The sequence below is a fragment of the Psammomys obesus genome, unplaced genomic scaffold, assembly GCF_907164565.1.
Source record: "Psammomys obesus unplaced genomic scaffold, mPsaObe1.curated_primary_1811, whole genome shotgun sequence".
Classification (NCBI taxonomy): Eukaryota; Metazoa; Chordata; class Mammalia; order Rodentia; family Muridae; genus Psammomys; species Psammomys obesus.
In genome coordinates, this window is record NW_026591643.1 from 10,331,083 (window position 1) to 10,343,115 (window position 12,033).

The window sequence follows — 12,033 nt, forward strand, 5'->3', positions numbered from 1 at the left end:
CAGATTCTCCTGTATGCTATGCTGTTTTCTATAAATGAAGCTCTTTGGAGAAGTTTCCAAAAAGAGTTACAAAGTAGTTTTCTACTAAGGTATATTCAAAAGCTCATTATTGAACAATATTCTACTTTAGTCCCTTAGAGTGGCACACAGACTGGTGGAGTTGGGTTTAAATTGTTTTTTGATTTCATTGTCTCCTCATCTTCCAGTAAAGACAGTACTATTACATACCAATACTTGTGAAATTTAAGTAAAATGAGCCAAGCAAAGTCAGCTTAAAGCGATAGTGCAAAATGAAGACACAATAAATGTTAGAACTATCTTCATTGATATTATCATCTTCAACACTATTGCCAAAATCATCACCGCTGTCATCGTCCTCACCATCCCCACTTCCATGATTAAAATTATCTTCATCATAAGTTAGAATATATCTTAGATGTTAATATCATAGGACTTAATACAAAAGGAAAATTAAAAATTTTAAAATAAGAAGGAGGGATAACTTATAAATGTTGTCCTCTAAGTGAGACTGAGGAAGTGAGACAGAAATTAACACCTATCGATGTGATATCACTTTGGCAAAAACATCTGAGTATATTCTGTAGTGTTGACACCAGAAATCTAATGCTCCATGTGCCATAACAAAATTTTTTAACAAAAGGTATTTCAGGAAATGACATGAAATTTTCTGCATATATCTAGCCTCTATGCAGAATCTATTTTTTTTTATTTCCTCGCACATCAGGAATCTCTAATGAAGACTACTGCTGTTTCCTAGCCACAACTCAACCTTGAATACTGTAGAGGAGGGAGGCGTGTGTATTATTTGTGTATAGTATCAGAGTGCAGGCACAGATGTTAAAACATTTATTAAGAATGTATGTAGGTGTACAGAACATGTGTTCAGGAGTGAGGTGTTCGTTACATGCTATGCACATGAACACACACATGCCAAGTATCATCCATGTGTGGCCACACATATAATTGTATTCACGCACAAGTGTGTCCAAACACATCCTCACTGACACATATGCACAGAGAATATTTTGACAACCCTGTGAACAGCTCCAGAGGAAGAGGGTGGTGTTTTCTGTAATGCAGTCCAACAATTGTCATGAAACTTCAGCTCCGTTTCAGGAGCTTTTGGGATTTCAGCTGCACCGGGGCTTTAACTCTTAACCTTCTAAAGTCAACTAAAACAATGTGTTTTTGTTTTGTTTTGTTTTTTTAATTCTTGCTGTATTTTCTGCATATGCTACAAGGCACAACATTGATTCAGAGAACGCAGCATGGAGGACTGAAAGTGGAAATGCTCCTCAAACATCAGGCCCATAGGAGTATATCAGAGAATGCAGCATGGAGAACTGACAGTGGAAATGCTCCTCAAACATCAGGCCCACAGGAGTATATCTGTGATGCCAAATATGGGTACTGTGCCTCCACCCAGAGAGCAGTGGTTAATCTACACAGTGAGGCAGAGATTTGTGTAAGTCACACCCTCGACATTCACGAGATGTCTTTTGAGGAAGATTGAATGAGAAGTTACCAAATCTTTTTCCTTTTGCTAAAGGGGCAAAAGACTATCCAAAAGTGTGCTCCTGTTATTGGCATATGTGTAACCCTTCACCTTATACTAGGACTTTCATTATCTTTATTTGCCACACAACCTCTTGCTCTGTCACCTTCTCTTCAACATTTGCATATACATGAACAATAAACATCTAGGAAGATGGCTTTGTGGAAATACAAATGTAATTTGAATAGCTTAATGCTCATTTAAATAGCCAGGCATGGCTGTACCTGCCTGCTACCTTAGCTTTCTCACATGGAGATAAGTGGATGGCAGAGCTGCCTGGGACCTGCCTAGCTGAAAGAACTAGCAACCAGTTCAGAGAGAGACCCTGTCTCAGGGTAATAAAGGAGATATACAGAAGGGACTACTCAGTTCCTGCTCTGGCCTCCACCTGTGGGACAAGGGCATATACACTGTATACTCATGAATGTGCATACCCCAGACACACAAATTGGTTCATGAATTAAAAATTAAAAAGAAAGTAAACAGTAAAAGATATATTAGAGGTATATTTCTGCTTTAAAAGGAAGGGGCTGAATCAGAAAGTTTGTTGTTATATAATAATCTTGTTTTATGATCAATATTTTTATTTTATTTATTTAATTTACTCACTTTACATCTCAGTCATCAATCATTCCCCCTCCTTCATCTCATCCCTCCTCCCACTTCTGTCCCATTCCCCTCCCCTAGTCCTCAGAAAGGAGGAGCTCTCCTCCTCTACTCACTGACCCCAGCCTATCAAGTCTCTTGAGGACTGACTGCACCCTCTTCCTCTGTGGCCTGGCAAGGTTGTGCTGCCAGGTGGAAGTAATCAAAGAGCAGGCAACAGAGTCCCTGTCAGAGGCAGCCCTGTTCCGTGAAGCCTGACTGCCCATTGGCTGCGCTGGGGCCTAGGTCCTTTTCATGCATGGTCCTTGGTTGGTGCTACAGTCTCTACAGGCCCTCCTGGGACCAGATTTGTTGGCTCTGTTGGTCTTCTTGTGCAGCTCCTGTTCCCTCCAGGTCCTTCTATCCTCCCCTTCTTTCATAAGATTCCCTGCACTCTGCCCAAAGTTTGGCTGTGAGTCTCAGTGTCTGCTTGGATCCCCTGCTGGGTGGAACCTTTCTCAGGACATCTATGGTAGGATCACATCCTGCTCCCTCTCTTCTACTTGCCCTTTTGCATAAGGAATTAAGCATCCTTTCTAGGGTGCTCTTTATTACTTAGCGTCTTTGGGTCTGTGGATTGTAGTTTGGTTATCCTGTATTATATGGCTAATATCTGCTTATAAGTGAGTATATATCATGCTTGTCTTTCTGGGTCTGGGTTACTCATTCAGGATGATCTTTTCCAGATTCATCAATTTTTCTGCAAATATCATGATACCTCTGTTTTTTTTTATAGCTGAGTAGTATTCCATTGTGTAAATGTACCACAGGTTCTTTTTTAATTAATTTATTTTTTATTAATTACAATTTATTCATTTTGTATCCCAGCTGTAGCCCCCTTCCTCATCCCTTCCCAATTCCACCCCCCCTCCCTCATCTCTTCCATGGCCCTGCCCAATTCCACTGATAGAGGAGGTCCTCCTCCTCTTCCCTCTGACCCTAGCCTATCAGATCTCATCAGGACTGGCTGCATTGTCTTCCTCTGTGACCTGGTAAGGCTGCTCCCCCATTAGGGGGAGGGCACCATAGATTCTTTATCCTTTCTTCAGTCAAGGGGCATCTGGGTTGTTTCTAGCTTAAAGCCACCATGGACACAGAAACATATAGGACACAAAGACATGCTAAGGGGAAAGTTATGACTGATATTTTATTATAGGTACTGCATTTGAACTGTCAGTTCAGACTGTGCTTCAATGCACAATAAAAGAAAGCCTGATTATAGTAGATGGAACTATTGGCTTATTTATTAATTTCTGTTAAATAAAGTTAAATTGTTAGGACAAATATGGTTGCTGTATCTCTGGTCATTGTATTTGAACTAAAACCAAGAAAAGAGTACTTGAGATGATAAGCTAACTTCATTTGTCCTTTTTATTGAGAAATAAAAAGAAACTTAAGAAAGTTTAGACAGCTACATTTATACATTGCTGGGGAATATTAATCTGGAGAATTCTTTTCTGCAATAAAATGAATAATGTCAGAAATATAGAGAGGGGTAACTTTGGAATATTATCTTGACATCTCTATCAAAATGAAAAAAGGAAGGAATGATCCATGTAATATAAAGATTGAAGAACAGAGTTTTCTCTGTAGACTGTAAGTGATGGTAGGCAAGATAGCTTTCTTTAAAGCAGGCACTATTCAAAATTCTTTATATGCCAAGAAATGAAGTGGATTTTTTTAAGTAAGAGGTGGAAGTATATAGATGGTTGCACTTCTCATTTTCATCAGTTAAGGCTAATTGGGAGCAATGCTTCAGATCAGTAGCCGGTGATTGAGACAGTATGTTCTATTTGATGCACGCCATTGTCATATGTTTGAACCCTGAAAATCTTAGTAGCATTACTAAAACTCACAAATTTTAGAAAGATCAAAGCTGGAGCCATCTCAGCAGATCCTTTCTAAGCCAGATTCTTTGGCCTGCATGTTTCCATAGCAACCTTCCCTCCATTATGAAGGATCTGGCTGTTTTCCACTCACAGGCCCTTTGCACTTGCTATTTCCTCTGTAACACACTTCTTATTCAAGTCCCTGTTTATTATTTCTCACTCGATGTATGTATGGAACTCAACCCACCTGGTAAGATCACATCTCCCCTTCTCACTGCATAATCGGTATAATACCTACCAAATCCGATTGGTAATTAATTTTATGACTATCTTATCTATGTTGCTCATTCTATACTGGTGTTCATGAAAACAAGTTAGGTATGCTTGCACAACTTTTATCTTTTCTGACCTCCCACCAATTAAAAAGTAGTAGTTCAGTAAATACTTATTACAATAATTAACTAAATGGAAAAAATAATGTTGCAGACTTTCCTAGTGCACCTGGGCTTCATGAAAGACACAGCATGTGAATGTCACTGAACTGCAATTTGCATATTTTGTAATTGGATAAAATGAACAGTAAGGGTCTTCTCAGCCATATTTTTCCCTGAGACCTTCTCTTAGGTCCTACCTCTACCTCTGTCTTTTCTGAGTGGACCTAGATGTCTGGCTAACCATCCATCAGCCTCAATGCCCTCTGTAAAACATATAGAGATGATCTGTAGATCCAGGTCCATGCCTGAGGCTTCAGTGAGTTTTTGAAACCCAGAAGGAACATGAAAACACAGGGTGAGAGTTGGAGTGATTCTGCTGAGTTATGGGTGATCTCAGCAGGTTCCCCCAAGCCATTCTCGAAGGGACTCAGCAAGCTACCTTGACTCATTTATAAAAGAAATGGGAAGGAAATGGACTCCTGATAATGAACACATTAATTCACCACTCCAGACTTCACCATTTGAACAACATGTATCAAGAGATTCAATTGTCATTTGTCAATTGCATTCTGTTATTTTGCCTCTTGGAAATGACCAGCCAACACAACAGTGTGCAGACAATGGCACGACTACTAATTAGCATATATATTGTTTGTCCTCCTGTAAATTTATGGCAAACAGCAATATTTTACACTCCGGTAAAGTTAATAAATGAAGCTTTGGGCTATAAAAATTTCATGTTCCTTTGTGCAAAGGTCAATTATAAATAGTTAAGCATATATTCATTCAAAAGCTTGAGGCCTCACAGCCAGGAGAATGAAATATATTCTGGTCAATTTACAGTCTGGCTGGACTTGCCTTTAATTTTATAGCTTTGATGACATCCCTTTTCACTTGTCAGCACAGTCTGAGATACTGGAGAAGTCCTCTGCCTGGAGAGACTGAAGGAAACGAGTATGTAAACACTCCCGTCCTGTAGCTTGACACACAGATGTCTTCAATAAATGTCAATTTAATCTAAAAGGCACAACCCCCATGAAAGAAAGAGGAACAGAGATTCAGAGCCACACAGAAGCCTCTATGTCTATTCAGAGCACTTGAGATTAGAGTGAAAAGATGTCATCTCTAATCTTAGTCATGTATATGAGAAAGCATCTTGGGATATCCTCTATAGGTGTTATTTGTCCTGTTGGGAGGAAGGAAAGCAGTGTGTATCTTCAGTGTTCCAGTTACTTATTGCTGCATATAAAATGCCCTGAATTCAGATTGGTTTAAGTTGCTTTAAAGATGTCATCAAGCTATAGGGGGCAGAGTTATAGAGGTGGACAACCTATGACCGGATAGGTCATAGGCCCTGTGGGAGAACCAACACCTAATAAGTTGTCATTATACCTAGAGCTTCATCCATTAGGTACCCGTTTTGGAGAATTTCTATTTACAATAGATGTCAATTAACACAGAGAACCACAACTGGTCAAGGTTCAGAAAATGAAGCACTGTGGATGTATAATATTCAATGCGAAATGTGACATCCGTGTCATTTACTTACCTCCCAAAGCACAGAGACCATTGCAGAACTGGGGGAAGAAAGATTGCAAAAGCCATAGGTTCACTACAAGGCAACAATGTTTTTTGGACACAGTAGAAGTTTTTACCTATGAATTCACAGCATTCATGAGAGCTTAGCGGGCCTGAGCATAAAATTTTAACACAGAAAGTAGTGAGCAAGAAGTCCCATCTCTGGATGAGAAGCAGTTGATAGTTCCTAGAACAAGAAAAGGAAAGGCAGTTTTCTTACTTTTTCCTTTTTATTTTTGAGATAATTTAATTACGTTTCCCTCTCCCTTTTGTTCCCTCCAAGCACTTCTATATAGCTCCCCTATAGGCTCCTTTTTCAATAATTTTTACTACATGTATACATGTATATGTTATGCACATATATGTATAATTATATATTACAATGTATTCCTAAGTATAAGCTCTTCGGCCTATATAATATTACTTGTATGTATGTTTGTCAAGCTGACTGTTTGGCACTGGGAAATCAACTGGCGTGTTCTACAGTGGAGAAGAACACCCTCTCTATAGTTCTCAGTGTAGGTTTGAGAACTCAACGGGGTTTTCCCAGTCCACTGCAACATGCTCATTAGTGTTCTCTTTTTTCAGCTCACAATTGGGCCTTAATGTTGGTGAAACTATGTGTGTAGCTGTTCATGTTACTAAAAGAGACAATCTCAGAGCAAACTTCCTGGTCTTCTGGCTCTCTCTTAACAATTACTCGGCCTCTTTTTCAATATTCTCTGAGCCATAGATGGAGGAATGTCTGTGGCACTCGGGCCCACACCTCTACATTTTAATTGGTTGTGGATTTTTTTTTTCTGTAGCAGTTTCCATCAGTTACAAAGAGAAGTTTTCTTGATGAGAGGTGAATACTATACTTTACAGATTGTTTCTAGATTGTTTTTAGAGTTTATGCCAGTTTAGTAAATTAGAGATTGTATATTCTCCTCCAATAACCATGATTTCATTAGCAATGAGGAGTTAGCTGGGTTTCCAGTACCAGATAATAGTCTCCTTCTTGTTGATCTGGTCTTAAATCCAATTGAAAAGCAGTTGTTTATTGTCAAAGTATCCGTTTGTGCCACAACTACACCTTTCGGTTTATTTTGCCATGCTGGTCATCAATACGGTTCATAGGCTTCATAGCAGGGTAAGACTGTTTGTTGGGATTAGTAAGCAGGCATCTCTATGGCCAGCCCCAAGATGACAGGTTATCCGCAATCTGTGAGGCCACCTGCAGACCACCAGACCTCCTGCAGACCACTTGAAACTACTTGCCAATGCTCTGGGTTGCCTTATAAGAGAACTTGAAGCCCCTTCTCTCTCTCTTGGCCTGTCCAGAGACGGTCTCTGTGACCCCTTCCCCCAATAAGCCTCCCACGTGGAACCAGTCTCGTGGCATGATTTGTGAACCCACCGTGTAAACTCTTTTGCACAATCCTATCACTATTGGCTGTCTCCCTCTTGGAGAAGAAGTTTGCTTGGCGCCATCTGGTACCATGAAAACCAGTCAAAGGGGAAGGGTCATTCAGCTATTGGCAGCTGATAGCTGCTGGGAGAAGAAGGATAAATTTTACTTAAGGGTAAAGCCCTTCATGACTTGACCAAACTCCAGCAGAAGGCATACATACAACAGTATACGAATGTCACAAATAGCACTGCTGGGAAGAGAGAGAGGAAATATGGCCAACAGAGACAAAATGCACTGTATAAAAGTCTCAAAGAAGTAGTAAAAGTAAGGGGTAAAAGTGCAATGTTATATTGTAGTATGTCCTTTGCATTGGGGGAGGGGCTTGACAGGAAACAGGGCAAGGCTCAATGGCAGATCCTCCTACTCTCTGCTATGTTGACAAAAGTCAGTCAAGAGTACAGAGATGATGGCTTGGCTGGTACAGAAAGTCTAAGACACCTTTGCTCAATTCCCAGTGTCTTAGGGCATTGGTAGCAGGCTGAGACTACAGAATAGAAGACGTGTGTACCGTTTACAGCACGGCATTTCCAGGGCAGTCAGGTCTTTATAACAGCTCCGGGTGCTTAGGAAGAAAAAGCAGGTGTTGTCTTCTTCATAACACCTGGATCCTGATGTGAGACCATGTGGAGGTTTGAATAGGAATGGACCCTTAGAATCCTGTGTTTGAATAGTGCCGTAGAGGCACTATTAGGAGGCATGGCCTTGTTAGAGGAAGTTTTCACTGTTGGGGCAGACTTTGAGGTCACATATATGCTCAAGGTAGACCTAATGTGGCATTCACTTTGCTGCCTGAGAATCAAAATATAGAAATCTCAGCTCTTTCTCCAGCACCATGTCCACCTGTATGCTGCCAAGCTTTACTCCAGGATAATAAACCTCTGAAACTGTAAGACAGCCTCAATTAGATGTTTTCTTTTATAAAGCTGCCATAATGATGGTGTCTTTTCACACCAATAAAACCCTAACTAAGACACACCATTTAGATCACATTTGTTATACAAAGCAATCACTGACGATGCCTCAATTCAAGTGGACTTAGGTTTACAGGATGGCAGGTTTTAGAAGTGACCCTTTGTCTCCCTTGCCCCCAATTTCTAACTGAAAGATCAAAAGCATTACACAGCCATTGAGTAGGTAACTCACTGACAAGATAGTTAAGTGAATTTTCTATTGTTTTTGTTTTCGTTGTTATTGTAACAAGATTTCTTAGAATGTTTCACATATTGTCTCATTTTCTGAATATTTATTGAGTGCTTCACAGAAAGATCCTTGTCAGGCTACAGAAATACTGTACTAAACTAAAGAGCACTTCTATATTTCAGTATATGAGGCTGGCTTTAAACAATAAAGAAAGAAATTTATAACCTCAGGCCCTGCTGTGTATTAGGGAAAAAAAGAAAGTAAAAAAAAAAAAAAAAAAAAGGACCGTGCAATAATAATCAGGAAGCTAATACGATATTTGAGGTGAGAGATGGGAATAAAAACTGAGCCCTGGAAAAGCTGGGTCTGGAGAGTGCTCTAGATTTTGGGTGCATCAGGCAAAGTAAGCTAACAAGTGACATCTACTCTAAAGACACCCTTAAAGCAGAATTTTCTTTCTTTTCCCTGATGTAATATGCTAATTATGTCATTCTATCCTCTCCAGAGTCTATTGTCTCCTTCCTGAAAGGAATAGCCAGCGGGGAAATGGCCTAGTCGAAAAATCACATATGATGTGAAGAAACTGAGTATTAAAACCAAACTCAAAACTTGGAAGAATGACACGGAGAGATTGGTGAGAATAGCTGATTCACCTGGCTGAAAACAGGAAGTAGCCATTGAGGTTATGCTCATAAAAAGCAGGTAAAACAATACATGGATCAAAAGTACTCAAGGCTGCAAAATATGGAGTTACCAACAAATATTATTATATTCTAGAAAATAGAGTAAAAATAATTCTGCATACAATATCGAAAAAACAGTAATCTTTGACACTCGAATGCTCACTTTAGTTTTTGCTTTATTAGGCATATATTTTAGAATTTTTTCAATTGTTTTCATTTTATTACTAGTCTAAATTCACTATATTTTTATTTAAATTTATGTTTTTAAATTGATACATAAGATATAAGAGTTATGAATGTTCTGATATTTGCATACATTACACATTGAGTAATATTTAAAAACAAGCTAAGAAGTTTTTATCTCCTCTATCACTTATGGTTGAGCATTTATTTATGGCAAAAACATTCTTAGTTCTTTCTTCTAGCTTTTGAACGTTCTGTACAGTGCCAATATCTATGTTCACCTAATGTGTGGTGACACATCAAACCTTCCTATAGCCACAGGACTACACATCAGCACCTGTTGATCAACCTATCTCATCATCTTGCCATCAGCCCAATTTCTCTAGTGTCTGGTGACCAAGATTCAATTTGCAAATAATAATTGGGTGAATTTTTGGAGAAAAAAAATGTAATCTTTAAGAATTTAAATCTTTTGCTGCTACAAGACTATAAGCTTCCAAATGTCTACTTATAGACACTTCCATGAGGTTCACATGCCTTTGGAATCATAGAGCTTCTCATGGCATGTGCTGAACATCAGGAGCCAAAATAACATTTAGAGATGGGCATGAAGCTTATTTTAAAATGTGATTCTATCTGCATATGTGGGGCATAAAGTATTAGAAACATGGAGTGATAAAAGCCTGGCATAGTCACCTAAAGGGAAACAAAGCAGAGAGGAGCTGGAGTTGGGGAACGCACTGGCCAGAAGATTGCTCTGCAGACCTTCCAATCTTCAAAGGAGAGCTGAGTAAACAGAAGGTATTACCAATATTAGGCCAGTAACTAGGCAACTAAAAGATGTGTAAAGAAAGCACAGCATCATGTGAAATGCAAGGAAGTGTTTTAAGGAGGCAAGGCAGGGATTAGCGGCTTTGTGATTCGTGGAGACAGCGACTTGTCAGAGGTGCTGTCTGCTACTGATGCTGTTGGAGAGCTGTGACAGAAGGTAGATGATAAACATGAGCGAAGGGCCAGGACATCTTCACTTTACTTATTTTGATCTTGATATCCTCTTAGCAAATCTGGGGACATTAATCTCTCATTTCCTTTTGTTTTTCTTAGGTTTTGGTTCTTATATACTGAAATTAGCTTCTCTAGAATGTTTATTTAGACAAGGAGAAGCCTTTTCTTTTTCAGACATCTATTAGGTAGCAGCCATTACTTACTGTCTTTTATACCACTCAATAGCAGTATATAATATAATTCTCAATTCAGCCACAGATGTGTGAATATTTGAGAGAGGTGATGTAATTATTTGACCAGATTACATATTAGTAGTTTTTCAGTCCTTCTGTTGAACCCAGCCTAGATAGCTTTACATGTATTCTTCCCCTCCCACATCACCAATCAAATTAAGAACACATAGAATTATTTCCTCCAGCTGGGTTCACAGAGTCTTCAAAAGCTGCTGCACAGACTTGAGGTATAAGGGATGATTGCAAAAGGATCCACAGCCTTTAGTGTTGAGTCTGTTGATTTTCCAGGTGGTGTTCAGATGTGACAAGTTCACATGCTTCTCAGCATTCAATTTTCTAGCAAAAATGGAAAAGGCAATTACAGAAGTCAGCAAAATATTGTTATGGATTCAAAAATAATTAAGCATCTTATTAACTCTCTATTTTTTTCAAGTGGGAAGCAGTGAATATCCAGAGATCCCATGGAATTATAGTCAGTGGTTGCTCAGAAATGGGGTACAAGGGGAAATGTGGAAGAGACAGGTTCTTCAGGGAGAATAGTTAATAACTTGAATTCTTAGAGAAGAGGGCTGCAAGGTGACTCTGTTTTGGGGCAGATTCTTATTAAGAGTTTAATGCTAAAGTTGACTGAAGCTAACTCTTTCCATTACAATAGCTTTGGAATTTATTTCCCCAAGATTCATATTCATCACTTGACATTAAGGGAGTTGGCTGCAGGGAGAAAAATCTAGAAGGTGAAAGACCAGTTTGGGAGGGACTTAGTTTGCCACTGGGAAAAAAAGAAGCTTCTGCAAGAAAGACCTGAAAGGAATAAGCATTTATTGAATACCTACTGTGCTCCAGGCACTCAATTTGGTGTTCACTGCTTCATTCAGAGACACAGAGAGAAGGGTAATAATACCAATGACAAATTCTCCACTTGTTGAGGGTCTATTTTCTGCTGGGCACTGTGGAATAACACAGGGCCTGCAGTTTCTTTGTAATTACTATAGCAGCCTGAAGAGTCATTTGGAAGATAAGAAACTGTTAGCACAAAGATTGATAAAGTGCTTAAGACACAGAGCTAGAGCAATTGAAGGATGCTGTTAGGTTTTAGAACTTTACCTCTGACTACAAGTTAAGTGTTTTCACTGACAGCTGAGATAACAACAGCTCAGACTCTAAGGAATTTATTCTATTTAGGAAACCTCATGCAATATCGAGTGCTTAGAGAATAACAACCCTCATTTCCACACCTGCTTCAGGTCTAGGAATATGGGCAATTTAATTTGCCT